The 15,038-nt window shown below is 44.8% G+C and overlaps 1 protein-coding gene across 2 annotated transcripts in view; it reads right to left on the reverse strand.

Annotated features, from left to right (window-relative positions):
• Window positions 1-3,111: 3,111 nt before the first annotated feature.
• The window catches only part of LOC140104207 (uncharacterized), a 540,921-nt gene continuing 528,994 nt past the window's right edge, over window positions 3,112-15,038 (reverse strand). For both annotated transcript variants that reach the window (XR_011850264.1, XR_011850267.1), the window contains one exon: window positions 3,112-3,529. The gene's annotated coding sequence lies outside the window, so the exon portion shown is untranslated. The remainder of the gene's footprint in view (window positions 3,530-15,038) is intronic.

The following is a 15,038-nucleotide window of genomic DNA, read 5'->3' on the forward strand; positions in this document are numbered from 1 at the left end:
GTCATTGCTAATAGTCCTGTTTGTATTGTATCTTTATTACTTTTATTTTTTCATTACGTGCAGGTTTTTACATTTCTCCTTTAGTTATCGCCCTTATTATCCGTCTTATCCTATTCACCATCATTACCAATGTTTGCCATGAAGAGTCCTAACATACAATTACACAATATGGCGCCACCTGGTGTCCATTGTGTATAGGAACGTGCACGTCCACCTAATGAGGTGAGTGCTGGTGGACGCACATGCTCGGTCACTCCTCCAGGTCTCCGTATAGCGGATCATCTGATCCGATCTTCCTGTGTAAATCCTTTGGTTTGACAAAAATACAATAGTCCTGAATTTTGCAGGATTCTCCTGAAATTTGAAAGGGGCCGTTGGGGTTAACTGTCCTTTTTTTTTTTCTTTTGGTTTGTTTTTCTTTTATTTATGTTTTTGTTTGGTGTTTTTCATTTAAAAAATGTAAATAAAAATGTTTGATAAAAAAAAATAGCAAATTTTGCTGGTCATTGTTGAAAAGGAGCATGTTTTTTGTTATCTTTCTTATCTTATCCAGACACCGCTGTTCTTTTCTACCCTGACATGATTCATACACGTGTTAGTAATTTTGTAACTTCTTCTTTCATCCTGAGCCAGTCAGTTGCTTATTTTTATTTTACATGGAAACTCCAATGAATTTATAACTTACATTTGACAACCTATTACACATTAAAGGAAATCTATCATCACAATCCATCATGATAAACCAGGGGAACATATTCATGATCCAGGCACCAGGACTGTGATAATCTTCTTATACTTGTTATACATGGCCGACCTCCTTCTAAAATCTACTTTTATAATTATGCTAATGAGTCAGAAGGTTTCTGGGAGGTGTCACCAGAGCCCCTCCATGCTGTAGCTTCACATGCTGATACATTGCATCATCCCCTGCACACTTCCCGCTGCCTGATTTAATTGCACACAGTGGGAGGGGGAGAAGTTCTCCTGCACCGTGTAACAGCCTGTGAAGCGATTTGGTTTGTGCCTGGCCTGCATGTTGCTTACAAGATGCTTTCCTTCGCATAGAGATAAATTTACCACCAGGGGTAGAGAGCCTTATAACTCTGTTTGGTAGGGATAATTGTACCTCTATGCTCATACAGGAATATGCAACTATCAGAAAAGATAATAATAATTCCTTTATATATATAGCGCACACAGATTACGCAGCGCTGCACAAAGCTTGGCAAATCAGTCCCTGTCCCCAATGGGGCTCACAATCTAATCATCTACCAGTATGTTTTGGAGTGTGGGAGGAAACCGGAGGAAACCCACGCAAACACGGAGAGAACATACAAACTCTTTGCAGATCTTGACCCTGGGACTTAAACCCCGGTCCCCAGCGCTGCAAGGCTATAATGTTAACCACTAAGAAAAGATGAGGTTTTATCAAAATGTATTTAACTATTAAAAGGAACCTGTCAGCAGGTGTGATCCTGCAGACTGCAGCCAGTGTTATGTATTTTCCCTGGAGAGATGTGTAATCAGACCTCACACTGCTGTGCTCTGTGCTCTATGCAGCCAGTGTTATGTATTGTCCCTGGAGAGATGTGTAATCAGACCTCACACTGCTGTGCTCTGTGCTCTCTGCAGCCAGTGTTATGTACTGTCCCTGGAGAGATGTGTAATCGGACCTCACACTGCTGTGCTCTGTGCTCTCTGCAGCCAGTGTTATGTATTGTCCCTGGAGAGATGTGTAATCGGACCTCACACTGCTGTGCTCTGTGCTCTCTGCAGCCAGTGTTATGTATTGTCCCTGGAGAGATGTGTAATCGGACCTCACACTGCTGTGCTCTGTGCTCTCTGCAGCCAGTGTTATGTATTGTCCCTGGAGAGATGTGTAATCAGACCTCACACTGCTGTGCTCTGTGCTCTCTGCAGCCAGTGTTATGTATTGTCCCTGGAGAGATGTGTAATTATACCTCACACTGCTGTGCTCTGTGCTCTCTGCAACTAGTGTTATGTATTGTCCCTGGAGAGATGTGTAATCAGACCTCACACTGCTGTGCTCTGTGCTCTCTGCAGCCAGTGTTATGTATTTTCCCTGGAGAGATGTGTAATCAGACCTTTGTGTATGTTGTTAGTAGCAGCAGGACTGTGAAATATGCATTAATAGTCCAGGATTGTAGCTTCTCCAAGGTAACTGTGGTTGTGTCCTCACACTGCTGTGCTCTGTGCTCTCTGCAGCCAATAATATGTATTGTCCCTGGAGAGATGTGCAATCAGACCTTTGTGTATGTTATTAGTAGCAGCAGGACTGTGATATATGGTTTTATATTCCAGGATTGTGGCATATCCAAGTGCTCTGGGGTCATGTCCTCACACTGCTGTTCTCTGTGCACTTAAACTTTCTGCCAAGAACAATGCCAAACGTTCTGTCTGTTCCCGCGGACGGTTCACTTCAGGATGCGTCTCCACAAACTGCTGTTTTCCGTGTGCTTCCTTGCTTCCTCGTAAACCATAAATAAACCAAATTAGTGGCCCTAAAATGTCCCTCCTCGTAAAACCGCACATTCCTCGGCGTCCAAACTTCTCTACACATTTGTTTCATGGTATAATTTCCATTTAGATCGGCGACCACTAATGTTTCCAGTTTACTGGGAGTGAGGCCATGGATGTGTCCGCAGGTCGGGGTGATACTGTGTAATTACACAACTCGGCATGTGCTTTTTTAAAAAATTTTTGTACACAAATGGTTAAAACATCCCCACCTATCTTGTCTCTACAGTGCAGCGATATGGTATATAGACCGTGGCTACAGGACTCCTGCTGTGTAACGCTGCGTTACATGGATACCTAATAGTGTAATGGACTGATCATTACATTGTGCAGGATCACCCAGATCTGGTCCAAACAGCACAATGCACACCTGATGCACCACGTTATATGCAATGGGATCGATGGGTGATCGCCCACCCCTAGTCCCAGCATTGCCATAGAGTACCAGGGGGGTTTCATACCCTGGATCAGGCTGATAATAGCTGAAATCACTAAAGCAGATGTCACGGGGAGGGGGTCCAGACCGGCATCGATCAGCAGACGGCAGATCAATTCACTATGAAGATAAGTCAGTCCCTTCCACTAAGTCGCTATATCCAGGGAAGCTGGGGGACAATTTCTGCACTCAGTAAGAGATTATGGTGTAGTAGATTAAGAGAACTTCCCCTTTAAATGACAGATTTTCTTTTAATAGCAAAAATGTGCAGTTGCTTTAAGGGCTCCCTCCTGGCGACACATATTTCATGAATTCTGTGGTGTCTGAAGACTGACAGACGCTATGAGATTTACGATCCAAGAGGATGGACAGCAGAAAAAATTATTGATTATGTTCTAGGCAGGAAAAAAAAAAGTTATTTCTCAAAAACAAAATATAACATCTATAGATGTCTAATAGATCTAGTGTCTCCTGCATCTTGTCTCTATCTCTGTGCTTGTCAGGTGGGCGGGCTCTTCTTTGGTGCTGACACAGCTATACTGTGAACATAAATTCCTGCAGACAAAGGCAGAGTCTTATTATAGGATAACAGGTCAAGTTAAAATTATGCTCGCACTAACTAAATATATCTCTAAAAACAGCAGTTATACAGCAGTACAACTATCCCTATATTGTTCCTCCCCATGCCTGAAAAGTTCCACAGTCTGTAAAGTTGACTCGCCATCTATACATATTCATGTTCTTCTAGCTCAGCCTCACCTCCAGCTTCCTGATTGACAAGGGGCCTGTATTCTCTTCAGCCCAGTCAATTCGGCTCTGCTTCATCATTCACCCCTCAATCAGGAATGAGGCGTCGGCTGCGTGTAACTGACTCGCTGAATAGAATTTCTGAGGGAAGGGGATTACAGAGATGCTGGCTGTATGTGACTGGCTGCAGAGAAATTAGCTCCCTAATTCACCCCTCCCTCAGGAATTCTCTTCAGTGAGTCACACACAGCCAGCATCTCTCTCATCCCTGAGGGAGGGGGGAATAAGCTAGAGGCATAACTGAGCAGGAAGGACATGAATATGTTGGACTCGGCCCAGAAGCTGGTCAATGATTGGACTCAAATGGGCTCATTTGAGTAGATGGTGATTCAGTGATACAAACTGAACTTTTTAGGCATGGGGCAGAACATTATAGGGATAGTTGTACTGTTGTATAAAAGCAGTTCTCAAAGATATGTTTAGTAAGTGTGAGTTAGCTTCCCTTTAAAGGAAAACAATACATGTGTATGTACTGTCTTATCTTTTACAGGATATCACACCGAGATGGGGATAGCTTATAACCATCACATATACATGTATCTCACATCATCGCTGCAGTAGGCAAGAAAGGGGGAATTAAAGGGGTTGGCCAAATAGTTCAGCTCCTATCCAATGGATGATGTGAATGTCTAACTACTAGAACCCCTATAAGAACAGGGGTCCCATTCTCCCATCTTAATGGATTGTTGGGCTGTGTATGGGATGTATTAATACAGCACTTAGCTATCTACGGCAGTCCGATAATAAAGACTGAAGAAAAGTGAACACTTTACCATCCGTTCAGGAGAATAGGACTCCCATGACTATGTTATCCCCTATAACTATTGAGTAAATCTTTTTGCAGACTTTATGAATGAATCATTGGATACTTGTGATTCTATTGGGGCATGAGGCACCATGTACCTCACTATCTTCGTGTCTTCGCCCCCTACACCTGGTAACGTGTTCCCTCTCCCGCACACTGACTGCTTTGTATGATCCAGCGGCTTGTACTGACACATGCACTTTTTGAACTGAATTCATCAGAATTTGACCCAATTGCCTCTCGCTTTGCGGATTGTAATAATTCCGTCTATTGTAGATAATATATTGCATCATTGTTTTGTATCTAAAGAGCGTAAATGTCTGACTCATGGATGTAACGTCTGGAACGTGGACTAGTCATTAGTGTGAAAATGTCAAAGCGTAAAAGCAAAATCCTAGATGACTGAAAAAGTATCGAGTCTTATGCTCCAGCCACATCCAGAGCTGCTACAACACTACAAGTCCCACAATGCACAGCAGCAGGACTCTCACCCCACCAGGGATAACAATAAGAAGCGACTTCTTGGATCTACATGTAAAATTCTGCACACAGCTGTAGATGTGACCGGATCAGATGTGATGTAATCGCAGCTTTTGCTATAAACACCATTACTTTATCGTGTATTTAAAGGGGTTTCTCGATTCTTTCACAAACAATTGCATTGGGCATGTGATTTGAAGGGGTTGTGGTTGTACTGAGCAGTATCGCTATGAACTAGGAAGAGTCTGTGTTTGTGTCTATTTCCTCCTTTCTGCTATAGCCACCTACTATTCCCTCTCTCCATAGACTTCAGCCATGTCCTTCTCCCCCTCCCATCTCCATAGACCTCAGCCATGTCCTTCTCCGCCTCCCTTCTCCATAGACCTCAGCCATGTCCTTCTCCCCCTCCCTTCTCCATAGACCTCAGCCATGGCCTTCTCCCCCTCCCTTCTCCATTGACCTCAGCCTCCTCCTACTCCCTTTCCCTTCTCCATAGACCTCAGCCTCCTCCTACTCCCCCTTCCCTTCTCCATAGACCTCAGCCATGTCCTTCTACCCCTCCCTACTCCATAGACCTCAGCCTCCTCCCCCTTCCCTTCTCCATATACCTCAGCCATGTCCTTCTATCCCTCCCTACTCCATAGACCTCAGCCTACTTCTATCCCCCTTCCCTTCATCATAGACCTCAGCTTCCTCATACTTCCCCCTCCTTTTTCCATAGACCTCAGCCATGTCCTTCTCCCCCTCCCTTCTCCATAGACTTCAGCCTCCTTCTACTCCACCTCCCTTCTCCATAGACCTCATCCCCTTCTTACTCTCCCTTCCCTTCTCCATAGACCTCAGCCTCCTTCTACTCCCCTTCTCTTCTCCATAGATCTCAGCCTCCTCCTACTCCCACTCACTTCTCCATAGACAACTGCCACTTCCTTCTCCCCCTCCATTGTCCATAGATTTTAGCCACTGCTTACTCCCTCTTACCTTCTAGATAGACCTCAGCCTCCTCCTACTCCACCTCCCTTCTTCATAGACCTCAGCCTCCTTCTATTCCCCCTCCCTTCTCCATAGACCTCAACCTCCTTCTACTCCTCCTCCCTTCTTCATAGACCTCAGCTTCCTTCTACTCCCCCTCTCTTCTCCATAGACCTCAGCCTTCCCCTACTCCCCCTCCCTTCTCCAATTACCTCAGCCTACTCCACCTCCCTTCTCCATAGACCTCAACCTCCTCCTACTGCCCCTCCCTTCTTCATAGACCTCAGCCTTCCCCTACTCCCCCTCCCTTTTCCAATGACCTCAGCCTCCTACTCCCCCTCCCTTCTTCATAGACCTCAGCCTCCCCCTACTCCCCCTCCCTTCTTCAATGACCTCAGCCTCCTCCTACTCCCCCTCCCTTCTTCAATGACCTCAGCCTCATTCTACTCCCCCTCCCTTCTTCATAGACCTCAGCCTCCTCCTACTCCCCTCCCTTCTTCATAGACCTCAGCCTCCCCATACTCCCCCTCCCTTCTTCAATGACCTCAGCCTCATTCTACTCCCTCTCCCTTCTTCATAGACTGCAGCTTCCTCCTACTCACCCTCCCTTCTCCAATGACCTCAGCCTCCTCCTACTCCCCCTCCCTTCTCCATAGACCTCAACCTCCTCCTACTGCCCCTCCCTTCTTCATAGACCTCAGCCTTCCCCTACTCCCCCTCCCTTCTCCATACACCTCAGTCTCCTCCTACTCCCCTTCCCTTCTCCATACACCTCAGCCTCCTCCTACTCCCCCTCCCTTCTCCATAGACCTCAGCCATGTCCTTCTCCCCCTCCCTTCTCCATAGACTTCAGCCTCCTTCTACTCCACCTCCCTTCTCCATAGACCTCATCCCCTTCTTACTCTCCCTTCCCTTCTCCATAGACCTCAGCCTCCTTCTACTCCCCTTCTCTTCTCCATAGATCTCAGCCTCCTCCTACTCCCACTCACTTCTCCATAGACAACTGCCACTTCCTTCTCCCCCTCCATTGTCCATAGATTTTAGCCACTGCTTACTCCCTCTTACCTTCTAGATAGACCTCAGCCTCCTCCTACTCCACCTCCCTTCTTCATAGACCTCAGCCTCCTTCTATTCCCCCTCCCTTCTCCATAGACCTCAACCTCCTTCTACTCCTCCTCCCTTCTTCATAGACCTCAGCTTCCTTCTACTCCCCCTCTCTTCTCCATAGACCTCAGCCTTCCCCTACTCCCCCTCCCTTCTCCAATTACCTCAGCCTACTCCACCTCCCTTCTCCATAGACCTCAACCTCCTCCTACTGCCCCTCCCTTCTTCATAGACCTCAGCCTTCCCCTACTCCCCCTCCCTTTTCCAATGACCTCAGCCTCCTACTCCCCCTCCCTTCTTCATAGACCTCAGCCTCCCCCTACTCCCCCTCCCTTCTTCAATGACCTCAGCCTCCTCCTACTTCCCCTCCCTTCTTCAATGACCTCAGCCTCATTCTACTCCCCCTCCCTTCTTCATAGACCTCAGCCTCCTCCTACTCTCCTCCCTTCTTCATAGACCTCAGCCTCCCCATACTCCCCCTCCCTTCTTCAATGACCTCAGCCTCATTCTACTCCCCCTCCCTTCTTCATAGACTGCAGCTTCCTCCTACTCACCCTCCCTTCTCCAATGACCTCAGCCTCCTCCTACTCCCCCTCCCTTCTTCATAGACCTCAACCTCCTCCTACTGCCCCTCCCTTCTTCATAGACCTCAGCCTTCCCCTACTCCCCCTCCCTTCTCCATACACCTCAGCCTCCTCCTACTCCCCTTCCCTTCTCCATACACCTCAGCCTCCTCCTACTCCCCCTCCCTTCTCCATAGACCTCAGCCTCCTCCTACTCCCCCTCTTTTCTTCATAGACCTCAGCCTCCCCCTACTCCCCCTCCCTTCTCCCATGACCTCAGCCTCCCCCTACTCCCCCTCCCTTCTTCATAGACCTCAGCCTTCCCCTACTCCCCCTCCCTTCTCCATAGACTTCAGCCTCCCCCTACTCCCCCTCCCTTCTTCATAGACCTCAGCCTTCCCCTACTCCCCCTCCCTTCTTTATAGACCTCAGCCTCCCCCTACTCCCCCTTCCTTCTCCAATGACCTCAGCCTCCTTCTACCCCCCCCTCCCTTCTTCATAGACTTCAGCCTCCTCCTACTTCCCTCTCCTTTCAACATAGACCTCTATGACTTGCAGGTGTAATCTAATACTTCAGCGAGCTGCTAACCAGCACCCCGGCATCCCTACAGGTATTGGACAACTTCAAATTGATAATTTTCCACAATTTTTCAAAACTAGCAAACTGAACTGAGTTGCACTACCAGACACAGCCACCATTACAGTAGCAGCGCTGTTTTCTTTTGGTTGCATGGTAGAGCCGCAGTACAAAGAACTCTCTGCGTGTCCACATATGTAATAGGCTGATATGGAAGTATAAGCCCCAACTTGTTCCCTTCTAGCTGGAGCAATTCCCGGCATGACCTCATAGTTTTAGGGCCATGGATTGCAAACCCATCAAACATCAATGGCGAGGTAATTACAGGAATTCTGATTTACGAGTATTTTTCCTGAGATCTTCTTATCACTGAATGTTTTAACATGAAAAGATTTCTCGGAATGAGAGAACAAACATCTTCTATGAGCGGAGACTTTGTATCCGACACATCGGTAAACACACTATTAAAGGGACAAACTCCCAAACCAAGCCATAATAAGAGCAGCAATGTGTATGGCACCTTACACATGACGAAACATTATGGTGTATGTGGTACTGTATGTGTGTAGGGCTCAATCTTATGTCTCCTTATGGGGTGATTTGGGAATTGGGGATTGCTTTTAAAGGGTCTCACCAATGCACAGAACAGAAGTCCATCTGTGGTGAGCAATAGATGAAGCCCAGTTACACCAAGGGGCCCACTAATATATGAGATTCCCAGTTATCACTATTGGACTGAATAATGCGATGCAGTGCTGCTCCATTCATCTCAAAGGGGCTCATGTAGCTGTTAGGCCCCATTCACACAAACTTTTGGGGGACCAATAACCAACCACACAATTTGCCCGGCCAAGGTACGGTAACTATGTGACGGGAAAACGATATCGCTTGCTCCCTATTTTCCTGTACGTACGGACGTGCTTCATGGCTCTATCCACTTCTATATAAGTTAAATGCACCCAATATGGAATCTTCAGAAATTTGGCTCAATTCTGGCTTTCAGGATGAGAATTGCTGCTTCCTGAAGGTCGAAACAGGCAACATCTTTAAGGAATTTAAGTACATTAAATAAATAGATACAGAATTTGATTCATTTATTTTTTAGAATTGTACAATTCTCTGAGTCATCCTCTTATTTCTTCTTCTAACCAGTAACGGCTGCTATTCCCCGGCCTCCTGATTCCCAGTTACTACCTCTTTCCTATAGTTTTTTTTGTGTCAGTCTTAAAGGGATATTCCCACCGAGACAAGTTTCTTATATGCACTCAGGATAACAAAATAACACATTCTCTAATTCCCTGTTATTAACAAAAATCCAGCATTTCACAGATATAATTACAACCTGTCTCTATCAGTCCTGGTGGTTACAATTTGGTTGTACCTGGATCAGACTGTAAACTCCTGAATATAATCGGCAGATTCCTGTAGCTTATCTTGCATTGGAGGAGAAGGGGGAGAGGTAGGAGACAGGGAGCATAATACAGATACAGGCGCTGCCTGGCTCAGCAGCATCGCATGCTGTTACACTGTTCTCAGCAGCATGTATGGGAGACAACAGCAGATCTACAAACAAGATAAGTTCTGGATCCAGGGGTAGTGGTGACATAGCTGTGCTGACTCTGTTTTATCAATTAGGTGAGTCAGCAGAGCTGATTGTATTATTGTGTCTTATACCTATCTCATCTCTGATCTGTCTCATCTCACGTATTCTATGTGTCAGATACTAGTGAATGTTCAAAAGCTAAATGAAAGTGTAGGAAAACCCTGTGCCCTGATAATCTAAGCACATTGTCAGCTCACAGCATCTCATAGCACAGAGGGATCATGAAGTGTCTGCACTCACTCTGGATTCTTACACTGACCAGTCTATGATTTTTAGGGCCAAAAACAGCAATAAAACTGACTAAAATTGTAACGTAAGGGGTTAAAATGATCTTTATTGTATAAACATCACTTTCTTTCATGGATAAAGCCCTTTTACTGCAGCGCTATCATTCTATTCATGTATGAACAGAATTTGCAGCTTCAGAAAAAGTGAAATATTTCGGAGAGATAAAACATGGAATATTCGTTGCGAATTCCTGGAACAGCTGTAAACTTCCTATGGGGGGTTCCAGTTCTTGTAAAGATAATGAGTGGACTCTTCTTGCAGATTACTTGACCCGGGGAATGTCTTGTCAGAGATGAAAATCATCTTCTGATCTAGTAAAAGTCATAAAAGCTGATGGGAACAGGAGGAGGGGGCAAATGAGACGAGATAAAGCGTCAATCTCCGGGGGGGGGGGGGGATATTGATCAGCGCTGGCTGCGAGCTATATACAAGATCTTACACTGCGGCCCTGCAGCATGTATAGTCCAGATAGGGGTCGATATACGGCATAAATCCTCCGGGTCCCCACTTTATTACATGGGGGCAGGGAGACTCCCCATCACTCACCGCATTCAAGAACATTGCAGATAATCTATTCCTTGACTGATTGGCTGATAACAGAGAACAATGCATCGCTTAGTTATTAGAGATGCCACGTTCCACAGGTTTAGTGTTTCCTTTAACTGCTTTTTTATGGATTTTGTTCCCTATGGATTAACGGAGCTGGGAACGGAGAGTGCTGCAGACATAAGTCACTGTCCTCATTATTGGGAAGAAACTGGAGGATTTGAAGTCAAATATAAAAATGTGATATTTTTAGCAACACTATAATGAAAGGCGATAATCTGCAGTGATCTGTCATAAAGTTCCTTAAAGGGAACCTACCACCACGAAACTACCTATAAAGGTAGATCGGGTGGTAGGTGGATCAATAGGACGTGAGGATAGCCCTTTTAAGGGCTAATCCTCACGTCCCCGCAATGTTTTGAAAACTTTTATTGCCCCAATATTAAAATTTTCTTATGCGGCTACTGCGGCGTGGAGTAGCCTCTTCTGAGGTTACACGAGGCGGCTACCCCACGCCCCGGTAGCCTCTTTTCTCCTCCTACCAAAAATCTTCGGCACGCAGCTACGAGGAGCTGCGCGCCCTCGTCCGGCACATCTGCTGTCTGCGCATGCGCAGAACAGCAGGCCCGCTGTTAGGATCTTTATAGGTAGATTTGTGGTGGTAGGTGCCCTTTAAAGGGATTCTCCAGTATTACAGTAACAAGGGTGGTGTCTGACATTGCAGCTCAGCTACTAGAAGCTCATTGGGACTTAGTGCAATATCAAACACAGCAGCCGAGATTTATTATAGCGTCTGCGCCAGTTTTGTGTCCGACAAGACAGAAAAATGTCACCTAAAGCGACTGTTACTGCTTAGTCATACTGGGGGTCCACGGACCGCGATTCCGTCGGGTTTTCTCAAATATTTCAGTTTTGCGCCGAATTGACCCGGGTCAATTCCGCCGGACAACCTGAAGGATTCGGAAAGATTCCGCAGAATTTAAAAAAACGATTTGTGTCGCAAGATCAAGCACTCACATGCACCAGGAAGAAGCAGGTGAACTCCGGCGGACCTCAACGCAGCAGAGACAACTGCAGGAACTCGGGGGCACGACCTTAGTGAATCCCGGCAGACCCGAATCCTCGTCGGACAACGCGCCGGAGGATCGCGACTGGACCGGGTAAGTAAATGTGCCCTACTTTTATTACTGACGTGCACCACAATTCAGCAGCATGAACAAAATGCACCAAAAATAATGGTGCCCATTCACCAAGCAGCAGGGGGGCGCCAGATTCATGAAGACCGTGCACCGGTTCTGATTAATCTAGCGCCCCCTGCACTATACACAGGACACTGCACCCAGTACAGACTGCACTGGTTCTGATAAATGTGGGCCAATGACAAAGTCGGACATAAAAACTGTTGCAAACACTTTAATGAATGTGGCCCAATCTATAAAAAGGGGCGGCGCTGTTCTTAGAAGAAATATCATAGCAGCCGTGTTACGATACAATACAATTTACAGTTACATGTTACACAGACATAGATACAGAGAGGGACAAAACACAAATAGCGAACAGACTTTTAGCAGTTACTCTGGTTGCTATTGTTACCAGTTATATAATTAGTAACAATAATACAACACAACATACTACAGGGGTCCGAGAAGGTTACACAATTACCAATGACATTCACAGTAGATACAACACTAGTCACATAGCGCTAACAAACAGCAATAAATGTGCAGACCTTCTGATTGGACAGATGCTGCTTTTTGGACCAGTCATCAGTGTTTTATGTAAACTCAAATTCAGCATCAAAATCTACACGTTGGGTTTTCCAAAGCAGATTCTGTGCTGAATATTGAGAATTTTGTTTAATAGGATGCAGTATCCCAATGACCTTATTAGAAAGTGAATCATAGCTGAGGTGCAATACCAGAAATAACCTGTGTGCAAGGGTGGAGCTCTTTTGGAAATGCAGATCTATTATTCTACTTTTTTCAAAATACAGAGCATTGCTCATAGACTGCAGCATTCTGCACACTCCATAGACTCACTGATAGAACATTGTATGTCTTTAAATACTGAAGAGAGTAGAAAGATGACTGAGGATGGAAGGTAATTGGCCGTAATTATAGATGTACTTTGCCTGAGTCCTTGAGCATATATCCTACAATTATATAGTGCTATTTATATTGTCACTGTGTCCCCATATATGTCTGTCCATTGTTTTAAGAACAGAGATCTGATTTAAGGTTTTTGTCTTCAATAAACCTTCAATAAAAATTTCTATTATGTTGTAAAAATAATTCCCCATTCCAACAGAAATACTGCCCCCCTATGTACAAGAATATAACTACTATAATACTGCCCCCTATGTACAAGAATATAACTACTATAATACTGCCCCTATGTACAGGAATATAACTCCTATAATACTGCCCCCTATGTACAAGAATATAACTACTATAATACTGCCCCCTGTGTACAGGAATATAACTACTATAATACTGCCCCCTGTGTACAGGAATATAACTACTATAATACTGCTCCCTATGTACAGGGATATAACTACTATAATACTGCCCCCTATGTACAGGAATATAACTACTATAATACTGCCCCTATGTACAGGAATATAACTACTATAATACTGCCCCCTATGTACAAGAATATAACTACTATAATACTGCCCCCTATGTACAAGAATATAACTACTATAATACTGCCCCCTATGTACAGGAATATAACTACTATAATACTGCCCCCTATGTACAAGAATATAACTACTATAATACTGCCCCCTATGTACAAGATTATAACTGCTATAATACTGCCCCCTATGTACAGGAATATAACTACTATAATACTGCCCCCTATGTACAGGAATATAACTACTATAATACTGCCCCCTATGTACAAGAATATAACTACTATAATACTGCCCCCTATGTACAGGAATATAACTACTATAATACTGCCCCTATGTACAGGAATATAACTACTATAATACTGCCCCCTATGTACAGGAATATAACTACTATAATACTGCCCCCTATGTACAAGAATATAACTACTATAATACTGCCCCCTATGTACAAGAATATAACTACTATAATACTGCCCCTATGTACAGGAATATAACTACTATAATACTGCTCCTATGTACAGGAATATGACTACTATAATACTGCCCCCTATGTACAGGAATATAATTAGTAGGTTCATGTGTTATTTCTGAACGACTTCTTTAGAATCTCTTATGATACATTTGTATCACTTTCCTCCATGTGTTGATGCTGTTTATGTTTTTCTATTAGTAAATTACATTGTTGTTGTTCATTTCTCTCTTCTCTGCGATCATTTTGGGTCATTTAGTCACATTCTTTGCATTGCCATGTTTGTGGTTATGCGCCAAGGTTCTCCTCACAAGTTTCTTCATGTATGGCCTCAGTATATGAATAAAATGTGGACAAAACTTGGACTTTCCTGCAAGTGTTTAGAAGGGTCTTTACATTTTTGTTTTATTCTTAATTTTCTGTGTCACATCCTAAATAAAACAAACTTCAAAAAGGCTGCAGAGTACAACTAAAACAAGAATTTACCCTCCATTAAAATGATGCTTTTACTTCTATGTGTCTCCATGGTGACAGACTACAAAGAAGCCCTGTGTAGTCAGGTACTGTAGTCCTATACTACTCAGTGCTAAGGCCCGTTCCACACTTGCGAGTGTGATGCGATGAACTGGCATCACACTCGCAACACAAGCTGCCGGGAACGCACGGCCCGAAAGCTGCACTGCGGGAGTGAACTCAGCATGTCAGTTCACTCCCGCGGTGCAGCGTTCGGGCCGTGCGTTCCCGGCAGCATGCGTTGCGAGTGTGATGCGCGTTCATCGCATCACACTCGCAAGTGTGGAAGGGGCCTAAGACTGTGCAACTTTTAACAATTGTGTCCACTGGGGAAACCTATCTAATGTCACCATTTCTGGTTCCTGCTGTTTTGTGGCAAACAATATCAATTTTTCCAAATTTTTGCATGAAGAATAATCGCTCCTATCGAATCTCACAGAATTATGTATGGAATCCATGGGTGGATACACTAATGTGTATGCAAATGTGGACAGATATGCCCCTCATACTAGATACGCCATACACCAATTCAGCAGCATGTAGTCCCAGTCATGATTACACAGGCTTAGATACACCAGCTCAGTAGACAGTACCGCACATGATAGGCTTAGAGACACTCTGCTCCGGATACACTGTCAGACATGAACAGGTTACATACACCCGCTCCATAGAGTACCACATATTATTTGATTAGATACACCAGCTCAG

This window comes from Engystomops pustulosus, chromosome 10 (genome assembly GCF_040894005.1).
Source record: "Engystomops pustulosus chromosome 10, aEngPut4.maternal, whole genome shotgun sequence".
In the NCBI taxonomy this organism is placed as follows: Eukaryota; Metazoa; Chordata; class Amphibia; order Anura; family Leptodactylidae; genus Engystomops; species Engystomops pustulosus.